General features: G+C 39.2%; 1 protein-coding gene across 22 annotated transcripts in view; it reads right to left on the reverse strand.

Moving 5' to 3' along the window:
- INPP4A (inositol polyphosphate-4-phosphatase type I A) overlaps positions 1–21,809 on the reverse strand; it is a 130,159-nt gene that overhangs the window by 57,170 nt on the left and 51,180 nt on the right. For 3 of the 22 annotated variants that reach the window (XM_069770017.1, XM_069770019.1, XM_069770018.1), the window contains exon 3: positions 16,912–17,058. The exons of 18 other annotated variants lie outside the window; for them this stretch is intronic. The gene's annotated coding sequence lies outside the window, so the exon portion shown is untranslated. Of the gene's footprint in view, positions 1–15,250; positions 15,272–16,911; positions 17,059–21,809 lie in introns of those variants that run through there. One more of the 22 variants, XM_069770022.1, reaches the window with a different exon arrangement.

The following is a 21,809-nucleotide window of genomic DNA, read 5'->3' on the forward strand; positions in this document are numbered from 1 at the left end:
AAGTTTTGCTGCAATGCCAGTTTTCAACTGTGACTTCAACAGAAGTATGAAAAGCTGTTGTTGACCCCCAATACCAGTAATGGTCATTTCCATGGTGCAGAAAAGGCTTCTGAACAAGCCTCCCCTCTGTTATGTGAATATTTATTTGGTGCTCTGTTAGCACCAAAGCACATGACCAGAAGAAAAGATCTTCATCAGATGCCACTTCTGGCCTGCTACCTTCAGTCCTGGCAGTTGGCTGTGGGAAGCAAATGCCACTCTGCTGAGCTGCATGGCCTCACATCCTGTGGGCTTGAAACTTTCGGACATTTGGTCTCACTCTTACTGCCTGCAAGATCTCAAGCAAAAATGATGATCACCTCAGCTCCAAAACAATCCCTTGGTGATTAGCTTGTACAACTACAAGCTAATATTCTCCTTATCTCCACAACTGTTTTGGCAAAGTGCTTTGGTCTGTTGCTTTCTTGCAAAAAAAAAAAAAAAAAAAAAAATCTCCTACCAAACTACCCCTTGAAACAAATGTGTCAGGTGAGATCAAACCTTTTACCCTAATAACTACTTTTTTGACACTCATTACACAACTGTAAGAAACAGGATTTTTCCAATTCATACATCAATATGCAGGAGAAAGAGGCTACTCCATTTACAGACTAAATCAAAATCTACTTTGAGACTATACTTTTCTACAGCCATAGTGCTCTGGGCTTATGGCATTTGATCAGGTAAAGAGACATGTCAAAGCAGAAAATGTAACAGCAGTGGAAGGCTAAATGTTACTGAAACATCTACATGAAGAGAATAATAGAGAAAGGGAGAATGTGACAGGTTCTTTAATGCTTTAAAAAAACTGGGATGCAATCCTACTAAAAGTTTACCATCGTCTCCAAGAGGCAGTGGAAAGGTAGTTGTGGGGTACTGAGAACAATCCATTTTGAAACATCAAGAGGGGTCCTTCAGCCAACTGCATTCTTCAGATAACATCTTAGTAAAAAGTTTCTCTGATTGAAAATGTTTTTGCAATACACAAAAAAGTAGAAATGAATACTGCCTAAAACAGTAAGTATTTTGGATCTGCCAAATGGCCAGGTTTCCAGCTAACATCCTATTAACTGTATCATTATGGGCAAAATAAGGGAAAGGATGAAATGCCAGACTATGCTAAGTTATGACTATGTTGCCTTCCATGTAAGAGCACCATCTCTAGTATAACTAGCATACAGGGTTGGTTTTTTTTTTTTAGTTTATTTATTTTTTAGTTCCAACCATGAAAAACCTTGGTAGTGAAACAAGATTTGCTCAAGATTTGGCTCCAGGATTCGGCTCCAGACCAATCTTCCAGCAATTCCAGCATCCCATCTCCAACAGCTATTTCAAACAACATGCAAGGAACTTTACTAAGCATGCTTCAGGGTCTGAGGTGAAGGTCTGGATTAACCCTATCACTCATGGCTGCAGAGGCAGCCCAAGAGCAGAGCATCAACTCAAAGGACAGAAGCTCCCAGCAAAAGCCTGCTAAGACCATCACTGATTAAGAGCTATTTTTTTTACAGTCTCACAAGGACTTCGCTCTTCTGTCTCATTTAATGGGAGACTGAATGTCCTGAATCTCACACAGAGCACAACAGGAAAAGTCAGAGCCGTGAGCTTGACACCTTGAGTCAGATTCTTCCTTCTGGCCAGACTCATGGGGGCGGCAACACAGACTATGTCTACTGCAAATCCACAAGTTGACAACAGGGTTTCACTCCACTCACTCCATGATCAAGGACATCCCCCTTACCATGCCCCTTGGGAAGGCAAAAGAAAGCAAGTGCTGCCAGCATCCAATATGGACTTTTGCCTCCCACCAAAATTACTTTCCCACCAAAAACGTACTCGGCAGGTTCTAGTCTGCCAGCTCCACAAAGCAGCTTTATTTCCCCCCTCTCAGTCTACTCCTTAAGTCTAGGTTTCCCTCTCAAGCTGGTTCAATGTCCCCCTCTCCCACTGACCAGAATCTTGATTACCAAGGACAAAAAAATAAGTTTGCCCTGAAGAGTCTTCTTGTCACTCTCTGAAGGCCTCCTGAGGATTCTGAGCAAGTGGGTGACCTCAGGAAGAACAGTAAAAAATCTTTCAGAAGAAAATGAAATAAACTACTGCAAGATACAACGAATGTATTTGTGTAGCGTGGAAATCCCCAAATGCAACCTTTCCGTGATATTTAGATAAAAGGCCATTTCAGCAGCAGAAAGTAGCTTGTTTTCTCTTTGCTTTCCTGTCCACCCTCTCCCACTTACAGACAAATCTGTAAATTACAAACTGTCTTGATCCTTCCACGCTATGAACTTCAGCAAACTCTATTAATCTAAAAACCTAATTTTATCCCTTTAATATATTTGAGTACTTTTAATAGAAAACTGCAGTTTAGGCTCCTTTAGTTCTTTGTGCAAATTAAGACCATTTGTCTATATTCACAACTAAAATACAATTAGCATTCTTGTTAATAAGATACTGGTTTAAGTTCACTTGTCATCACAATACTTCTATTTCTTCAGTACTCCTATGAGCACAAAAATATGCACACCCACAGGTGGAGGCAAACATTTGTAGCACACAGATTTGCTAGCTAAAAAGGAAAAAGCACAGCTCTGTTTCACTTTGCAGAACAGCTTTTATCAAGTTGAGCACAGCACAGTGCCATGGAAAATGATGAGTCTTGCTACAGAGCAGTTTGAAGTCCAACCCTCTCAGCCTTCCCCGTTGTTTACAAATGGTTTTTACCCTAAATTAATATTTACCCTCTTCACAAGAAACATGCTGGGTACATTTTGGTGAAGTTTCCTGTGCATGGGATGACTTCTCATGAATAGGGCTGTCACACTACCTATATGGACATGGAAAAGCCCATGAGAACGGGGGACATATTTTCTGTTGAGGAGTTTGGACTGGAAACACATTTCTGAATTTAATGGTCCTTTGGACACCCTGCCTCTTTAAAGCAGTCTGTCATCATAACCATGATGCTCACAATGCAGAAACAGCATTACTCTAACTGGAAAAAAAGAGCTTAACCCCCTCTCTGAGCAGCTCCTGCTGCAGGAAAGGGTGGGGTAGGGGAACAAAGGCCGAAAAAATCCAAAACCCAACCAGCAGTTTATGACATGAAATGGAAATGAACCAGACATACCTTAACATTTGCTAAAGAATTCATATTGGTGTTGATTACAGATGGATGGCAGTAAAATATCTTCCAACACACAGGCAATGAGAAGGGGGACCACAGAAGACACAGAGGGATAAAAGCACTGAAACTACATCTGTAATCAGAAGTTTTCGTCAAGCTTGGATTACAACGAGAAGTCTGGGGAACTATCTGATCTATCTGCCTATAATACTCATCCAGTTCACAGACTAATATAGCACTAATTAAAATTAGTGCATGCTGGTCAAAACAACCCAGGAATCACAGACTACTGTTAGCACTGTCCTCTATGTGTTTCATGGGATCTCACATTCTGCTCTGAAACCATCGAGCCTCACTTGCGCAATGGGACTGCACTCCAGGTTCACAGGCTAAACATGTTTACTTTCCTGACACTACATTTTCCCACATGGAAAGAATGCTCCGTCAGGTGACAGGCTCACCAAAAAAATCTCCCAAGCACTCTTCATTTTTACATGGCATTGCTCTGACTTGCTGTGATTCCTATGTTTACTGTTTAAAATGTTTATATAAATTAAAAATGCATAGCAGCATCTGAGGACAAATCAGAAATGCATGAATACTTTCTCTAACATATGTGTTTTCAGTAAGACATAACTAATTGACTCAGGAAATAAACCAGTGTCGAGTATTTAGAAAATTTAAAATAAATGTTGGTGTGGGAGTAATATTCCACAAAGGTTATTACCAGGATTTAGGCAGCATAGCAAAACTGGAGTCTTATGCTACTAATACAAATCTGCTGATGCATATTTCTCCATCAGCATTTGTTTTGTACTCCTGAACTGTTTTATGAGTGTATTTCTGATCCATATATCTTTTTTTTCTTACACAGTTCATGCCTAGACTATGCCTAATGGCCACGATACTGGATGTCCTTTCAAATTAAGTAATACTTTTTTGATTCCAGATAGCTGATTCCTTTGTGCTGCTTTAATTTCTTCTTCCTGCAAAATAAAATGATTTGTTTGTTTACTCTGATCTTTCTAAATCAATGGGAGAGAGGGTTGCTGTGGGCCAAGATGCTGACTGCAAGGCTGTTTCCAGGATTCCTTTCTGGAGTCATGTAAACAAATGGTGGGATGCTGGCAGTTTGGAAGCATAAGCATCCAACTCCACACAGACCAATAACAGTCTACACTTCCCATCACTGCTCCCATTTAAACGCCTCAGTGGGACAGCTGTCCCAGTGAAAGGAATCCTTTTTCATGCCAACCCTACCCTCTGGGTTAACAGTAAGATCACCCTGTAAGATATAAGAGGGGACAGGGGTGCTACTTCAGTGTCTTGCCAGTTTCTGAGAACGTTTTCCTTGACAATCTACTTAGCATACAGACCCCACTTTGTGGCCCTGTCAAAGACTTCAAACACATCCAGAAAACCCTGTCCAGATTCCTAGGATCTGGGCCAAAGACCCCCAACATGTGGTTTGCTTTCTTGCCCAAGTTGTGAGGAGAAACAATGGAGTTTACACAGGGTTCTCCACCAGCCAGAAAAAGGCAGATGTGGGCTGAGATGACAGCCAAAAGGGAGTACAGCTGGTAGGTTTGAGGAAGGATGGATTGCTGAGCTGTTTCTCAAGAAGTTCTGGGACTCAGGACTAAACGGAGCAAAAGATAATGCTTATCACCTGTCAGCTACTAGCTATGCCTCAAGACAGACACTGAAAGAAGAAATAAACCTATTTTTGAGTGGGTGTTGAGCAAAGTGCAGCCTTTATATACTGAAAAATATTTATACATTCAAAAATTATTCAGGAGCACAAGCACTGGGAAGGAGCAAGAGGAGACTCAGGGATGACTAAAGGGATGGTGTTATCCTGTGTTTGCATTGCCCAATGCAGCAGGCGAACTGTGGGTCGGTGGATGCACATGTACTATCCCAGTTCCTCCCTGCGCCCCGTACCTTCCTCCCACATGCACACACATACATATACACATCGTCCCTGCCTTTCACAACATGGTTACGGCAGCTGTATTGTGATCAAGGTCAAAGAGAAGGGGAAGTGGGAAATGAAGTGACAGGGTCTGAAATACAGTAATTTGTCCAAGCTTTGCTGCTATAGGCAAGGAACTGCTGCAGACACCTCTCTTTCAGAAAAGGAAGCCACAATTTCATTTCACAAAGCCAGAAAACATTAAAAAGTAATTTTTCAGAGGTCTCGGAATGTCACCATCTGCCCATTGCAGGTCACAAGGAAGGACACTACTGATGCTCTTCAGTAAAAACAGGTTATGATGGTAACTTCAGAGAAACCAACATTTCTACACTTAAATATCAGCAACAATAGTTTCATTTCAGTGACTGTGCTGATGAGAGTTATCAGCAGTAGACAATATATCTAGAATTTAAGAAAGAAAAAAGAAATAGGAAAATGGAAGCAAGGCCCAGTTCATAGAAAGCTGTAATTGTACCGGGAACATAATTAACTCTCCTGACCAACTTACTTGCTTATGTGTTTTTAACATGGAATAAACTGTACCTGGATTTTAAGGGAAGGTACATTTCACCACACTTGCAAAAAGCAAAGTCCATGTCAAGTATAAACTGAACTGTTGCTAATAGGACCTGACAATATCATTTAAGAAACAGATTCTTAACTTGTAGCAGAGCTATTGAAACACATCTGCGTGGGAAGATTACATGTACTGACAGACATGGGTCATTTTAAAACATACTGGAAAAATATCTGGAATATATTGAAACTTGCCGTATTTGCTGAATTTAAAAGGCCTAAATCAGTAGCACAAAACTGCAATAAATAAAGTATGTGACCTACAAAAAAAAATAGGTCATAAGTGGCTTGCATGTCTTTGAAGTGACCTCATTAGAGGAAATCAGACCAAATCTCACTGAAATATTTCTATGAACTTGATTACAAATCATTCTCCAATGTAAGATCAGCAGCTTTCTATTAGAATATCATATTTCAACAATTGTCCCCTACTTGTGAAAATTCCCCTGAGGTTTCCCATATTTGACTATCAGCCTTACTGAAATGCTATATTCTTTGTTGAGGCGTGATTGAACAAAGGAGCTATTATAGAAAATAAATGTCTTGTAGTGGATATTATGATGCTAGCTCTAAGACAGAAAAAACAAAGATTAAATAGTTTAGAAAGAGTAACTAAACATATTTCTACTACTCTGATTGGTTTAATGTGTAAAATGAGCAAACATGAACACCCATGGACAAATAAAAATGTTGCAGGTACTTACTTAGAAGGTTCATGTCTCCTCACTCCAACATATTACACATTAAAGTGGTCTGTTCGGACAAAGAAGGTAGCAAATACTTGTGTAGATGTAGTATGTGTTGTGCAACACTTTATTCTGCTATAACAACATTCTTTTCTTTCACTCTCATCTACTAACAGAACAAATGTAATAAACATTTCAGTCCAAAATTCAGAATAAAATTAAGACTCCTGTACGGTATGGCGATGGATTTCTGGAGTCCAGGGCTTTTAAAACCAACTTTCAAATAATTGTAACTACAATCTACTGGTTTGTTTTCAGCAACTAGTACTGATCAATCTTTAAAACTGATGTAGTTTAGTGGGCTTCAAAAGTTTATTTAAAAAAATAACCACTACAGCAGGGATGGTAGCAACGATCATAAAAAGATATAAATACTATGCAAGGACAAAGGGCATATATTAGTGCTGAGTTCCTTGCAGCACTCAGTGCTCAAAAATATGAGCTTAAATGTCAGAGTTTTGTCAATTCTCCAAGCACTAACATGCCTTGTAAAACTGGTGTGTTACTACAGGCCAAGTTTATCTGAATCTCACTTTTTTTAAAAAGCAAATTTTGCATGGATACAGAAAAGCCTGAAAATGTGAAGGATGCCTCCCAAATTACTTAAAGTCCATGACTAACTCACTCTCACGACTGATATATCTGACTCTCAATTTTTGCATGCTGAAGGCAAGCAACAGTGACGCCGGCTTCTCCTGCTAACTCCTGGTGCCTCCCACCACACCTTATCAGAAATTCATAAGCATGCTGCCTACCTCAGTAGTCAAACCTCCAAGGCAAGGCAGCAGAGATGATGTTTCTGCCCACAGCTTGCTCTTCTGGCCCAGATGAGAATAGGTACCTGCATTTCAGCCACACAACTTTATAGCCCACCATCTCATCAAAGCCACTTTCAACAACAGGTTAAACTAAGATACTGAACTGCATCTCAGTGTGGGCACACATTCCTACAACTGCTGTCTCTGCTAGAGAGGCACTACTTTCTGGCAAAAGCACGCGACCAAAAGCTGAATATAAAGACTGGGTCAGAGCAAAAGGTTAATCAAGCCTACAGTCCTCTCTGATAGTGGCCAGCACTAAAGACTGAGGAAAAACAGTATAATGAGCAGTACTGGTATTTTGTGAGGCATCTCCGGATTCAGCTGACAAGCACCCTAGGAACTTTCTGAGCTGGGCATCTGTCCTGGTTTCAGCTGGGATAGAGTTAACTGTCTTCCTAGTAGCTGGTACGGTGCTATGTTTTGAGTGCAGTATGTGAAGAATGTTGATAACACTGATGTTTTCAGTTGTTGCTCAGTAGTGTTTAGACTAGAGTCAAGGATTTTTCAGCTTCTCATGCCCAGCCAGGGCACCTGACCCAAACTGGCCAACAGTGTATTCCATACCAGGTGACGTCCCATCTAGTTTAGGAACTGGGAAGGGGGGGTGGGGAATCGCCGCCGGGGGACTGGCTGGGGGTCGGTCGGCGGGTGGTGAGCAATTGCCCTGTGCATCGTTTGTACATTTCAATCCTTTTATTACTACTGTTGCCATTTTATTAGTGTTATCATTATCATTATTAGTTTCTTCTTTTCTGTTCTATTAAACCGTTCTTATCTCAACCCAGGAGTTTTACTTCTTTTCCCGATTTTCTCCCCCATCCCACTGGATGGGGGGGGAGTGAGTGAGCGGCTGCGTGGTGCTTAGTTGCTGGCTGGGGTTAAACCACCACACCCAGACCTATTTAATGGTTGGTGGCAACATTACAGCTAATGTGTTACCAGTGTTCATCCTTGGACCTTGCAGCACTGTTAGCCTGTAACACTATATTGCCATCACTAGTGACTGGACATAAGCCTTGTAGGGGGGCTTGCAAACCCTGAGGACTTAGGCCTTTCAGGTTTCCTTTGTTTGAACTTTTCTTGACCTGCCTGCAACTTTTGTTGTAGCCTGCAATTAAACTTGGCTTAGTTGTAACAACAATTTTTCCAACTGCCCAGATGTCTGTGGCTAATTTGTTTTTACTTTTATCTTTGCATGGTACCATCATCATTTTACAACTCTAACACAATGATATAGTGTAGAAAAATACAGGCCTGGTAAGATAGCAGAGGCCTTGAGAAGTGGAGACACAGGATGTAGAGGAATACAAGCATAGGATAAAAAGAGATAGGGTACAGAATAGACACTTTGAGATACTCTGGCTATGGACAGCTCACCCATGGTCACTTAAAGAACTGCAGACTTGAGGCTAAACAAAACTGGTTTTAGGGTAATAAACAGAATAAAGAAATAGTATCTAACATGTATGTAAGGTACCACATATATTAAATTTGGATGTAATGTGGAGCTGCAGACCAATGAAGAAAGAGCCAAGTTTAAAAGCTTGTTAGCAAACATAAAAATGACCCCAAGTGAATCCTAGAGTGAAGAAGAAGAAACTGTCAACATGAACATCATATTCCTCCCGTCAGCATCTGAAGTCCTTTAGATGCTGACAACTGCTGAAACACCTCCACATCTTCACCACCAGAATGAAACCACCAATAAGACCCAGAGGAGCAGTGGAAGGGTGAGCATTACAGCAGGATGAAGAGGTAGACACTTTGTGTGTTCAATGATTTTAACTGTATTGTTATTTATTGAGACTTTCCCCTGTACAGAAGCCTTCTTTCTTTTCCTGTAATTATTAGATCTGAACACATAATGATTCCTGGATTAGCCTGTAAAGTCTTTAATTATAATAACAACAACTTCTTGCCTTTAGAAATAAGGTGTGTTTCACCCTCACACATAAAAAAAGATCTTGAGTGTAACAGCACAGATGTGGAATTTAGTGCCATTCTTCACTGTTTACTTGTACCAGCAGATCCCGCTGTCATCCACTGTTTTAGGAGAGAAATTTTTCAACAGTTGGGAGCACTAATTTTACTCTTTCCAGCTTTTTAAGGTCATGCAGATCTCATCTCTACAGCTTCATTTAGAGAGTTTTTATAGACCAAAGATGCAAGAATGAGAACTGGATGTAACATTGTCAGGACAGTTTGTGATCATTGGGATAACATCTATGCTCCAAGCACAATCTCTTTGCTTCCACTGAAAACATAAAATTATCATCTGCCCACAGTGATATCACTGTGAATCGCAGACCTCAGTGTAATGCATCTTTGTCAAATAATTATTTTAAAATAGAAAATGTCATAAACCTAAACTTTTTAACTGTTTGAGGTGAAACAAGCTAGAACTATGACAGAATTAAATGGGACATTATGAAATTCTTATATCAATAGTTTTCAATCTTTTCTGATTTGAAAACTCCCTGAAAATTTTCCAGTGGTAGAATCCTTTGGTACAAGCTAATTTAAAGCTACTGATCCGTAGGCTTGCTTTCCTCAGTCACTTCCCACCAACTTATTTGCATAGTTCATGGACAATTTAAAACCACAGACTTAAACACTGTAAGAACCAAACAGCTATGATTGTTAAGACTAATTTTTTTTTCATTTTAGATTGTTTCCATCTGCTCAGAACTACACAAATTATTCACCTAACATTCTACATTTTTCCATGTTTGGTCTCAATTTAGAACTAAATTTGTATTCAGAAACTGTGAGCTCAAGACTTTCTGGGCATTTTCCAGTTCTGAAAAGGGAAAGTCTAATAATAACTTATTCTTCTAATTAAGAAAAAAAAATAAAAAAAGAAAGTAATCTTTTTCAACAAAGAAAATAAAAACAAACTGTAACTGAAACCCTACAAGGCAAATAGTTCTTAATGAGGTATCCACTTACAAAAACGCAAGCAATTTGCTAACCCAAATAAAAGTGAGTTAAAGAAAAATCAGTTTGGCATTACCTATGGGGAATGAAGCCAGGGAACACTGGTTGAAATGCAGGAGGCTAGCACTCAACCCAGACCCCATGGATCTTTTAATACTGAAGCAACAACAGTGTTAAATCCCTATGAAAATTCAGGCTACTAAAGGATGATGCAGAAACAGTGATATTAGTGTGCATTCAACAAGCACTTTGTTAACTCTTCCATTCTGAATAGCTCTGTGGCTAAGTATCCAAGGGATGGCTCTGTGGTAATATGACCCAGATTTTAAGAACTCCATGCACAACAAGCTACCAAATCACATCCTTATCTTGGCTATGAAATTATCCAAGTGCTAGACAACCTCAGTTATGCAGCCTTGGTTCACAATAAAGACTGTGAAAGCCACAAAAACACTGTTCTCTACAGTTCTGCTGGTTTTATATGACCTAAGCCCCACAAGTAGTTTAGCAGATTTAAATGATTGGTACTGTAAACTCCAATCTTATAAATGGATGAGTGTTTTCAGAGATCCAGAGGGGGGTGAGAAGGTAGAGAAGTTTGAATGCACAGTCAGGTAGAAGATGCAAAAGTTAACACATTTATTAACATTTCCATTTCTAAAACATGACCGCTACACAGAGACGGTTTTGCTTGCAGTTAAACTGTCATAAAAGCAGTTGTCATGAAACTGCATCTCTATCTGCCTTTTACAACTGTAGATAAAATTACATTGCCTGGGAGTGGACGATGGTGGCATCCAAATAACTAGTGTTAAAACATATTCTGTTTTCCTCCCCAGTGACACGCCCCCGTCACTCCTGTGTAAGTTAGAATAGTTTCCAAACACTTATCCAAATGCATTTTCCTAATGTGATCTTTCATATAAAAGGACTCTTTAATCTGCCAAGACTACAAATCAGACTGCAGGAGTCAATACTGAAAAATATACTACAAATTTCTCCTCAGTTCTGGGAAAGCTGTGACCATGTGATAATTGCTGCATCTGTTTTTCAGGCACCTTTACAACCACAATCTTTTCAGCTCTCATGTTCATACTTCCCTTTCTGATCACTAATATGGAAACTGACCTCAGGACAGAAGATATCTTACTCCTCTTGTGCTATACTATTTCAAAGCCAAAACATTAAGTTACAATATGCCAGTGCTGCCTCTGTAGTGATGGATGCAGCTGGACATAGAAGAGATCTTTGCTATTCTGCGAGGCTCCTATTTAGCACACTGATTCTGTCTAGTCTAATTAAAGATGTTTTGTAACAGATGCCAAATACTTATTAGTACTTACTGGTGCCCCTGGGGAAGGGGAAAAAGGACAGTTTTTAAACAAGATCCAGAAGAGCAGCTCCAGATGACTGGAGCTGCGCTGGGAAATTACAAGCTGCTTTTACTTTAAGACTTGAAAGAAAAATCATGAGAAATTTCTTGTCTGTGCTTGCCTCTTCCCTTCACTGTATAGCAAGATATCCAAGTTCTCAATTACAGACAAAGTACCAACAAGTGCGTTTCTCCATAAAGCTGAATAAATATCAACAAACATATATGGTAAAATACAGTCACTTGAGACCACTCATACCCAATGCTCTGGGCATCCGTTTTGTCCATTGGGATCCATAACCACTGCTCCCCGAGTCACTTTTGCTCCCAGCTGTGCCTTCTTGAAAAATCAGTCCTCAAGAACTTTTTCTTTCCATTTTTCCTCCTTCTGCATCAAATACTATCTGAAAGCATTGTTGTCCCAACTTTCTTCTCAAAGAAATAAAAGACTGTGTGGCAGGGTTTTTTGACTTTATTACTTAACCCATCAAAGCAAATGGGTCAACACATATAACCCATTGTTTGTCTGAGGATAAAATGCACCAACAGGCACCATACAAAACAAAGCTGATCTGTCATACTTATGAATCCAAAATAGAAAAGGCTTTTCTTCGTGTTACAGTATATAGATTTCAAAGCCAATTCATAGAGAAGTATCAGGGAAATAAACCAGAAAATATTAAAGTTTGTAATGCAGAAATGAAATGCTAACTTTCAAGCTATTACTAAAGTGCTACATATGTATGAAATTTTTAGAAAAGACATTCTTTCAGAATTTCTCTTCAACAGCCATTTAAGTACACTGTTAAAGAACTCACCCTTGAACTAGCAAAGAACTCATCTGTTTGAGAGTGCATCAGTTAACCTAGAATATTTTGTATTATCTCCTACCTTATTGTTCAAGAGATTAAAAATCCCCCCAAACTCTAATTTCTCTTTTTACTTAGTTTCTATTTATATAGTCTATGAACTATAAGGCAATAACAAACAAAAGCAGCAATAACATTTTTTTTCATTAACAATGAAAACACGAGAATCACTTATATTGATAAATAACTGCAATTCTATGCCAAACTTAAACTTTTGTAGACTCACATGTGAAAATACTCATAGCTCTTCTGCTAAAATGTTCAAAGAACATCACAAAAAAATTCCAGAGAACCAAACTAAACTATTTTAATATACAAATACACATAATTAGAAAGCAAGAAACTCCTCTCCCAGTAACAGTGGATAGGAGGATTACATTAAAAATTGGCTTCTGCTGAAGAGTATGGTATTAAGCCAAACAGAATGGAGTCTGACTGTTTATCATCTTTTCTCTATTCCCATTACCAACAGATTATTACCATGATATTCCAATCACTAATTTGACACACTTTCAACTTGGTTTTTACCAGTCTTCTGTCCTAACGCTGCTACCTTATTTCTGTGTGGAAGGTGTTAATTTTTTTCCTTTCCTAAAGGTTATTCATTTTCTTCACAGTAATAACATAGAGTTCCTGTATTAACCCGGGCTCATGCATTAAAAGAAACAGAATACATGGAATCCCAGTTACTTAAGGAATAGAGGTATTGAAAATGTTTCAGGAGTGTTTTCCTTTAGTTTCTGTGGCAACTTAGCTAGAAAAAGTTTCCTCTCTCTCTAGACTGAAGACAAGATCTTTACCCCACACCTTAAAGCACAATGATGACCTTTAAAAAAGGAAAATCAACAAAACGTAGCTCATGGTGGCTGCTTTCCTTTCCACCACCAAAAAAATCACAGGTGGTGCTTGGGTTCAAACAGGTTTAGCTTCTGAAGTCAGGCCTTGTTCATATAGCACTAACAGTCTTCACTGAAGACTAAGGTACCTGTCTGTATTAACAGGCATGTTTATTAAATGGAGACTGGCTTCCTTATGGGATGGAATGAACAAATATGAGAGTGCCAGCTGAATAACAACAACAACAACAAAAACCCCAAAAAACCAAACCCAACACCTCAAGGTGGAGATCTCCAAGTTTATGGAATGAAGCTCCCAACCAAAGTGGTGGAAACCTCACTATCCAAGATGTTTCCAGGACACTATACCAAGCCTGTAGGTTTACACAGCTGGAGTTTCCTCCACACAGCCATTTTTCTCTACACCTCCACTTTGAATGTTTGAGAATATTTGGCAGCTGCCTGGGACAGCTCCAAAAATCACCTTATCACAAATCACAGCAGATTTGCCTAAAGGAAGGTCACCAACATGAACATGCACAACCACTGTGAAAATGCCTCCTTTCAGAAACAGATCAATGTTCAAATGTCCCACTAAAAATAGCTCGGTGTTAGCAGCTTAGCAGCACTTTTTTATTCTTTTTCTTTGTTTGCTCATGTTAACATGGGCAAAAAGTCAACAATAAAGCACAATTTCAGACAGCCTATTTTTTAAATGCTTTCAAGGAGTAAGTTCTCACAAGGGCCTGAGCCACCATACAGCTTTTAGAGTATCTCATCTTTGTGTCCTAGGCATTTCTGGGGTTAAAGTCTAGCAGGAGCTGCACTAAGATTTTTTTTTAATATGGAAATTACAGAACAATCTTGAACATAAATATTCCCAAATGGATGTATTTTTGTTTCAAAGCAAAATTAGCATAAACACATTTGAAGAATAAATTAATATTCTCTCTGTCGTGCTTGCCTACAAACCCCCAAAATACCTTGGCACACTTTTAGTTTTTATAGCATATAATCTATCCAAACAGAAAACATACTATTAAAAGTATTATGACAGAAAGATCCAAATAAGTTCACATAACCTTCTCTCTTGTACTGCATACAGTTCAGCAGAGATACAGTTCATATAGACTCTATTTAAATGTACAAAAATATTTCATTTTTTATTAATGTTTAAGAATCTGTGTGAACAAACCATGAGGACAGTGTTTACCTTGACTAAACGCCATGCTATGAAAAGGTTAAGCAAGGTGTATACTCTTTGGATGGGATTCACTTCACTGAACCGTACTGAAGTTAAGCAAAATAGGCAACTAGTTAGAACTGAGTAGAGAGGGATATGAACCTTCAAAAGGTAATTCTTTCTGACTTTTAAACAGCTATCTTAAGAGACTATGAAATAGGATTAAATTTGCATTCCAACATGTCAAGTTTAATAATGATCTACAACAGTTCTTGGGCAGACCAGGGAAGTATTCCAAACCTCACACTACTCTCATTTGTCTCTTCATTTGGGTTTATTTCATCCATCCCCCCCAAAAAAAGAATTGTGATGGGAAGGAAAAGTTTGCTAGAAATTCCTCTATTTCTTTTTCTTCCTCAATAGGAGTGCAAGATGACTTTTTCCTGAAACTTAGAGGCAGAAGTCCCTCAGACCTGATCATCTTTTCGCCTCCATAAACCTCTTCAAATGATACCCTTCCAGTTTTTCTGGGCATCCTTATAAGTGACAGCCATACAGGCCTGAGATGCTCCAAGTGCTGTCTCTCAGGAAGAGGCTTAAACAGATTTTCAAATTAAAACCCCAGTTTACTAGCCAGAAAAACATGACTTGGTGCTAAATAAAACCGAGAATATAGAAAAAAGGGCAAACCTAAACTAGGACGGATTCTAAATCTAAGGGAGTTGACCATGACTTTAATAAACAATAAACATGAAAAAGCACTCACACATTTTCATGCCTATCTTCTCAGTCCTCCCTCCTTGCCATCCATCCTCTCGAACTGTCATTCAAAGCACTGTGTTTCCAACAGAACACCCCCCTTCCAAACTGTTGACAATGCAGTCCATAAACAGTTTTTTTTTCTTTACTGTGGCAATTTTCCAAGTAAGGACTGTGAGATCATCACACAATTGTTTTTACCACAGAACAATAACGACTTAGTACCACTATGTAATGATTAGTTAGGAAGCAGAAAAAAAGAGAAGCCATACTATTCTCTCCTGATATTCTTCTAGGTGCTTAAAAACCTCAGAAACACAGGCTAAGCACAAATAACTAGAGAACTAAACATAGCATTGCCAGAAGTACATTAAAAAGATTTCTTGCTGTGGCATTTTCCTCCTGTTATTTTACAGATAATTCTGCTAAAGAATGGCCTGATCAATGTCTTAATAGCTCATAAAGCCACTTAGAGCAACTCAGGATTTGCAACAGAGCAGAAAGCACATTACTCACATTTGCTCAAAGAATTCAGCTCCTTTTCGAACCTGGTGTTGGGACAAACCAGTGTCTAGGCAAAGGGCAGTTCTTCACCAAGATACAGTTACAAGTTTAAGCATTTGTCAAACTAAGGAGGTATGTGGGGCAAGGGCTGTCACTGACTGTAAGTACTGCACCCGTCACTTGTCACTACAGGCACATCAGGGATCTTCAACCACAATTTTCACTTCATAGCAAGCTTTTCTCTCACTGGTCATGAGTTTGCTACCCAGCAGTCTGCTTCTAAACGTATCTTTGTCACAGGCTAAACTTAATGTGCCTTTGTCGAGCCCTACAAATTCACTTGATGCCTGATTTATCACATACAGCTTTCCCTGTGCAGTGCAGGGAAACTGCAGGGCAATACACTAGACAGCAAGTATCACACTGTATAGGAGTGATTCAAAAGCACAAGCTGCCAAACAGCCTAAGTCCAAAGAATCCAAGCAATCATTGCCCTTCATAAATTTTTAAGCACTTCCTTAAATGTACATCAAGCATTCTCCTACTGACTACTGTCATGTATTATGGGATTATCACTATGCATTTCTATGTTGGTTAAATATTTTTTCCATATGCTACGTACACACACGAACTCCAATCACTAAGAAGTGCAACATATTCAGTTCACGTCACCTCTAAATCATACGGCTGGACATTTCTGTTTCTGTATCATAACCTTCCTACGATACCACACTGTTACACAGACTTTCATTAGTCCTCTGATGGACTTACAGACATCCTGCTTGTTAGCTATCACCGAGCTGGTATCAGCCACATTCCAAAGGTCCCCATGACTCCAGCAGCATAGCTGGAGTAATTACATTTCCCATTTTGCTAGTCTTCCTGACATACCCAACACAGCTGTTTCAGACTCCTCTTGAAACATCATTCCTTTGACCATCCCTGAAGGTCTTCTCTGTATCTGTTTGGTACTGAGCTGAAGTTTCTTGGATATTGCAAGAAATGTTGCACACTTACTCCAGATCAAGTCCCAGCCCAGACACACCCAGCTGAGTTGCCCTCCCTCAACTGGAAACACATCTCCTGACACTTTCCTGGATCCCATCCATCACTTTCATGATGGTGTCAAATTGACAGACTAGAGACAAACTTGAACCCACTTACCCTCACATAGGCATTTCTCCTTCAAGGTCTTCCATTGTTGAACTCCCTGTTCATAGGAAAAGTTGTTGCATTACTTCCCAAGCTGAGGCTGTAGCACCATCCAATTTCAGGCATTCAGCACAGATGCCAGAGTCAGGTGCCTAGGCTCTGTTAACAGCCAAGAGAGGAAGGCAGGAGTTGGGGCGCCTAATTAAAAATCTGCCTCTTTCCACTGATTATATAAGAGCTTAGACTGCTAATTTTGACACCAAGGTTAAACTCAGTAAGTGAATTCCTGCCAGTGTGTGTGGTCTGACACTTCGCTGTGTTGAATTCCATCCCTTCAGTATTACCTAATTGTACAATTACTTGTATAGTCATTCCATCTAAAACTGTGTACTGGAAATTAATGTCCTCCTCCAGTCAGCAAGTTTCAACAGCCTGCTTTCAATACAACATGATAGCAAAATCAACTCAACAACAACAACAAAAGCCTCAAGAAAACTAAACTAGTCAACTCCCAAAGAATAATAAATCTCATACATCTACCTCCTGTTGTCTCCCCTCGTGCCAGTTCTTTGCATGAGTTCACGGTTCTTACACTAACCTAATCTTCGTCTGCCTTGAACAGTAATGTTGATGCAGCACCACGTTAAATGGTTCAGTAGAATCCAGGGAGACTAGATCTAGCACATTTTTTCTTTTTCTAGATAACCTACTTTCTTATTAAAAAAAGATACTAGGTCAATCTGACATGACCTATCTTAGCAAAACAGATCGTGTTTCATCCTCCTTCCACTCAGCTCCGGCGTCTTTAATTATTCATTCCTTCAAAAAATTTTGAGGTTATTAAGGTCAAATTAACAAGCCTGATGTTGCCTAGATCACATTTTCCATTTCCTTAGAGATACATATATAACATTCAGTAGTATCAAGTAATAAAAATCCTCTAAAAAATATTAGTAACGGATCTGTATTTTAATTACACATAAAAAAAAAGGTGCCTTCAAGAAATTCCCTATTTGGAAGTTCCCAATACAGCAACTTAAAAAGTCGCTCTGGCAGCCAGAAAATCTGATTGCTTTTAAAATATGAGAGATGCAAAAACTGGATGCCTCTTCTGAGATTACAAATGATGAGTAAAATACCCAAGACTTCCTGAAAGCTCCTGAGACCCCAAGATCACAAGATATACAGCAGGATACAGCTAGGGCCCTTGTTTAACTTGATATGGGAAATCCCAGTGCGGATCTGAGATGCTTCTCGGATCTCTGTTACACAAGCCTCTTTAAGTGCTGCACAGTACCTTAGATTTCTACCATTCAGTACAATTTCTTATATTCACAAACTGTTGAATATGTTCACATAGACTTTCCAATTTGTTGGGTCACTCAAGCATGCTACATCTGGAAAAGTTTTTGTGCTGAGGCATGATTTTCTTGACAAAATTTAAAGACTTTTTAAAAGGATAAATATGTTATCCAGTTCAAGAAAATTGCCTGATAGGATGCAGGAACCTTTTTTCTTTTTTTCCTTTTCTTGTTGTTCTAGCACTTTTGTATCTCTATCGGCTTGCCATACATATGAAAAAAATTTGCAAAAAATACCTTAAAGGTAAACAAAACATTTGCTTAGTCTGCAATTTTAAGCTCTTTTTTTTGACCCAAATTGGCATTTTCTATGCCTTGAGCTGAAAGCAATCATCTTGTTAAGAAGGTGATATTTGTGTGCGTTGCCTCCTTCAGACAAATTGGGCCTGAATTTTAAGACACCTGCTTATTGATTCATTCATTCTTCAAACAGTAGAAGTGTGAGTTGAGCATCCTGGTGCTTTACAAGTAGGTTTGTAGCTGTCTGTACATGTCACACAATGTTCAAAACAGGCAGCCAGTTAAGACTCCTTCTGAATATCATGGCTAAAAACTTCTACTTGGGCTCTGCCTAAATTAATACTTATGGGGCACCTCAATAAACTCTGACGCAGCACGGCAACCTAGCTTAGAGGCAGCACATGAGCACATGTGTAACTATAAGCTTCAGTCCTAGTGAAATGAGCAGAAAATTAAGATTTCTCCTGATGTAGACTTTAAGACCGGCCTGACTTCCTGTGAGACCTCGGATCACTGACAACTGCTCCTGACTTCACCAAGGGCTGCAGGTGCTCAGTGTCTACAAAAGACTTTTATTGAGATGTCTGAGTTCAGATTAAAGGTATGTATTTGAAAATTTGACTTCACGTATTTAAAGCCCATCTGCCCTGCCCTCCTAAAAGTTGTGAAAAATCATGCACTAAAGCTAAAAATAACTAGGAGCCTTTTCTGCTCTTTATTCTGCAGAGACAAGGATGCTAGCAATGCCCCAGTCTGAGGCATACTACCACTGCAGATTTTTGTCTTTTATTACAGTGCTTCAAGCTATTGTATTCCACCTAGCCTTGGAGACCATACAGAGAGTTGGCAAGTGTTTGTACTGCACAGTCCAGACCTTTTGAGATGTATGGAGGTCTGGACTTGAGGACCTGCATGGTCACTTCCTATCTTATCTTCCTAGCTATATGGAAAATACCACTGGAAGTAGGAAATGATCCATACGCAAAGTTTCCAAGAATGCAAGTAGTATGGTAGGCAGCTGATTTTGGGGATTCGTTTAGAACGTTCAGATTAAGCGTTAATCCTCTCAGCCTCAGTATGTTTTAGTGAAACCATTATTCCTGAAATCCTCATAATGATTCTGTGATAGTTCATCTATGTATCTCCCAAGGATAACACTGAGATTATTAACAATTAGGTACTGGACATTTTGGAATTTTTAAACACTGTAACAGCTTTATAATTAAAATGCAAACACAGGAGTAAAATGAATATGTTATTGAATTGAATGTAAGCTTAGACAGGATAATGTTCCAAACACTTGAAATGCCTTGATATAAGAGTAGCATTTAATTCCAGAAAACCCTTAATTTATTTTTGTGCTTGCACAGAACATATGTAGGTTAAATACTTGTAAAAAGAGACAGAAGTCATCATAGTAAAGAAACAAAGTAATAACCGACAGATCATTGTAATCCCCAGACACTTAAAACATCTGAAATTCTGCTGCCTCCTTCTCCCTGACTCTGTGCCCTCTACAGCCGTTCTCATTAGCTATGTATCATCATGTCCTCTTACCCTTCTTTCTGTCCCTCTCCCTGCATTCAGGCTCTACTCAATCTAATTATGCCTTCATTTAAGATATTATTCAAACTCAGTCTTTCATCTGTCTTCATTGCTAAAGTCATGGTTAACTCTGCAGACTAGGATCAGCAGAGTCAGAAAAACACCTAATGGAATACAGAACATTACTGAAAGGCCAAGTGCCTCACATTATGCAGTAACAGCACATGTAGTTACTGCAATTATATGTACCAATCAGGCATGGTGCACGCAATCGATCTAGCACTAACAAGAAGATGATGAACATGATGGTCTAAGAAACAGCATCACTGCACATTTAACACAGCCATGCATTCACACATGGCCTGCTCTGCATTTTAATATACTTTACAAACTGGCAAGAAGCGAAAAGGAAGAGGGGAAGGAACAAACTAGTGAATGCTGGGTTTTGTTAAAAAACAAACTGTAAAAGCAGATAGTAAACTTGCAGTAAAAGCTAACAACAACAACCTTAAAGCAGCTTGCTGTGCTAATAACAATTATGTCTCTTTAGTCAGTCACTCACGCAGTTTGTTCGTCACCTATATCAGTACATGCTTTAGCACAGCACATTTTCTGGCTATGTCACCCAGAGAACTGACTGAAGAGAAAGCAGGGACTACTACTTAAAAAGGGTGCCACTAGAGATAAACTCTGTTTTATACATTAAGGAGCATCAATCAAAAAGCCATGTGGAGCTTTACATATGCAACACTGAGTTTGACTTGTAATGAAGCTGCCAATAAATCCAAATCAGTTGAAAGAAAACATGCAACAAAATACAAAGTGAGCAGGTAAACAGAAGTGGGTGGCATTCTCTTTTCTTTCTTTCCTATTTTCTCTCCAGACCTAATCTAACATAAAGCTTCAAATGAGTAGTGCAATCTGTCTATATGGAGTTGATTGCACAGCCAGGGCCATTCTTGAGAAACACTTCATTAGAATGATATGCTGTCCCTGTAGGGGAGCCCCAAATGCTGGTCTTTTCTTCTGTTGTTACGGATTTCTTTTAAAGTGTGGAGACAGACCCCGCAGGGGAGAAGACTTAGCTGTTTTGGGGAAGAATGACATTCTTTTTTGATTTCTTCAGCAAGAAGCAGCACTGAACTGGATGGAGATGCCGGACTGCCCCAGGCCTATCTTTTCCAATGCAGACAATGATTAATAGAAGAAAGAAAGATGGTATGAACAACTAGTATTACTGCAATTCCTTCTAAATCACAGTAAAGCTAGCTACAGGGTCTGGCAATGCTGATTTGCTGCTGGCAACTTCATCCCTGCCTTCTTGGGATTGAGAAAGATCTGTAAGTGCATGCCTCATTCCCAAGTTATTCTTCACCAAACAGTTCAAGATGGTGAAAGGAAAAAATTACACATAAGCCCCCGCAGCATCCTGTTGTGCACTGTATTCCATTCTGCCCCAGTTAAATAACCCAGTCCATGGTATCGACTGCTTGCTTTAATTCCAGATGTATGCACAACCATGGCAGCACACCTCTCTAGACTTTTCAGTAATTGATTCTCAGTCTGCATTAAGACACACATCTGACACAAGAAAAGCAATGCTGCATGAAAAAGTGCATTTGCTGAATCTGTCTGCTTGATCTTACAAATGAGCTTGTTCTCCTTTAGCAGGAGTTGGGGAATAACATCTCTGAGAATTCACTACTGTTCACCACTAACTATACTCCAACATTCATTCTTTGCTGAACTCTATAAAAGGGTACT

Source organism: Haliaeetus albicilla, chromosome 25, assembly GCF_947461875.1.
Source record: "Haliaeetus albicilla chromosome 25, bHalAlb1.1, whole genome shotgun sequence".
Classification (NCBI taxonomy): domain Eukaryota; kingdom Metazoa; phylum Chordata; class Aves; order Accipitriformes; family Accipitridae; genus Haliaeetus; species Haliaeetus albicilla.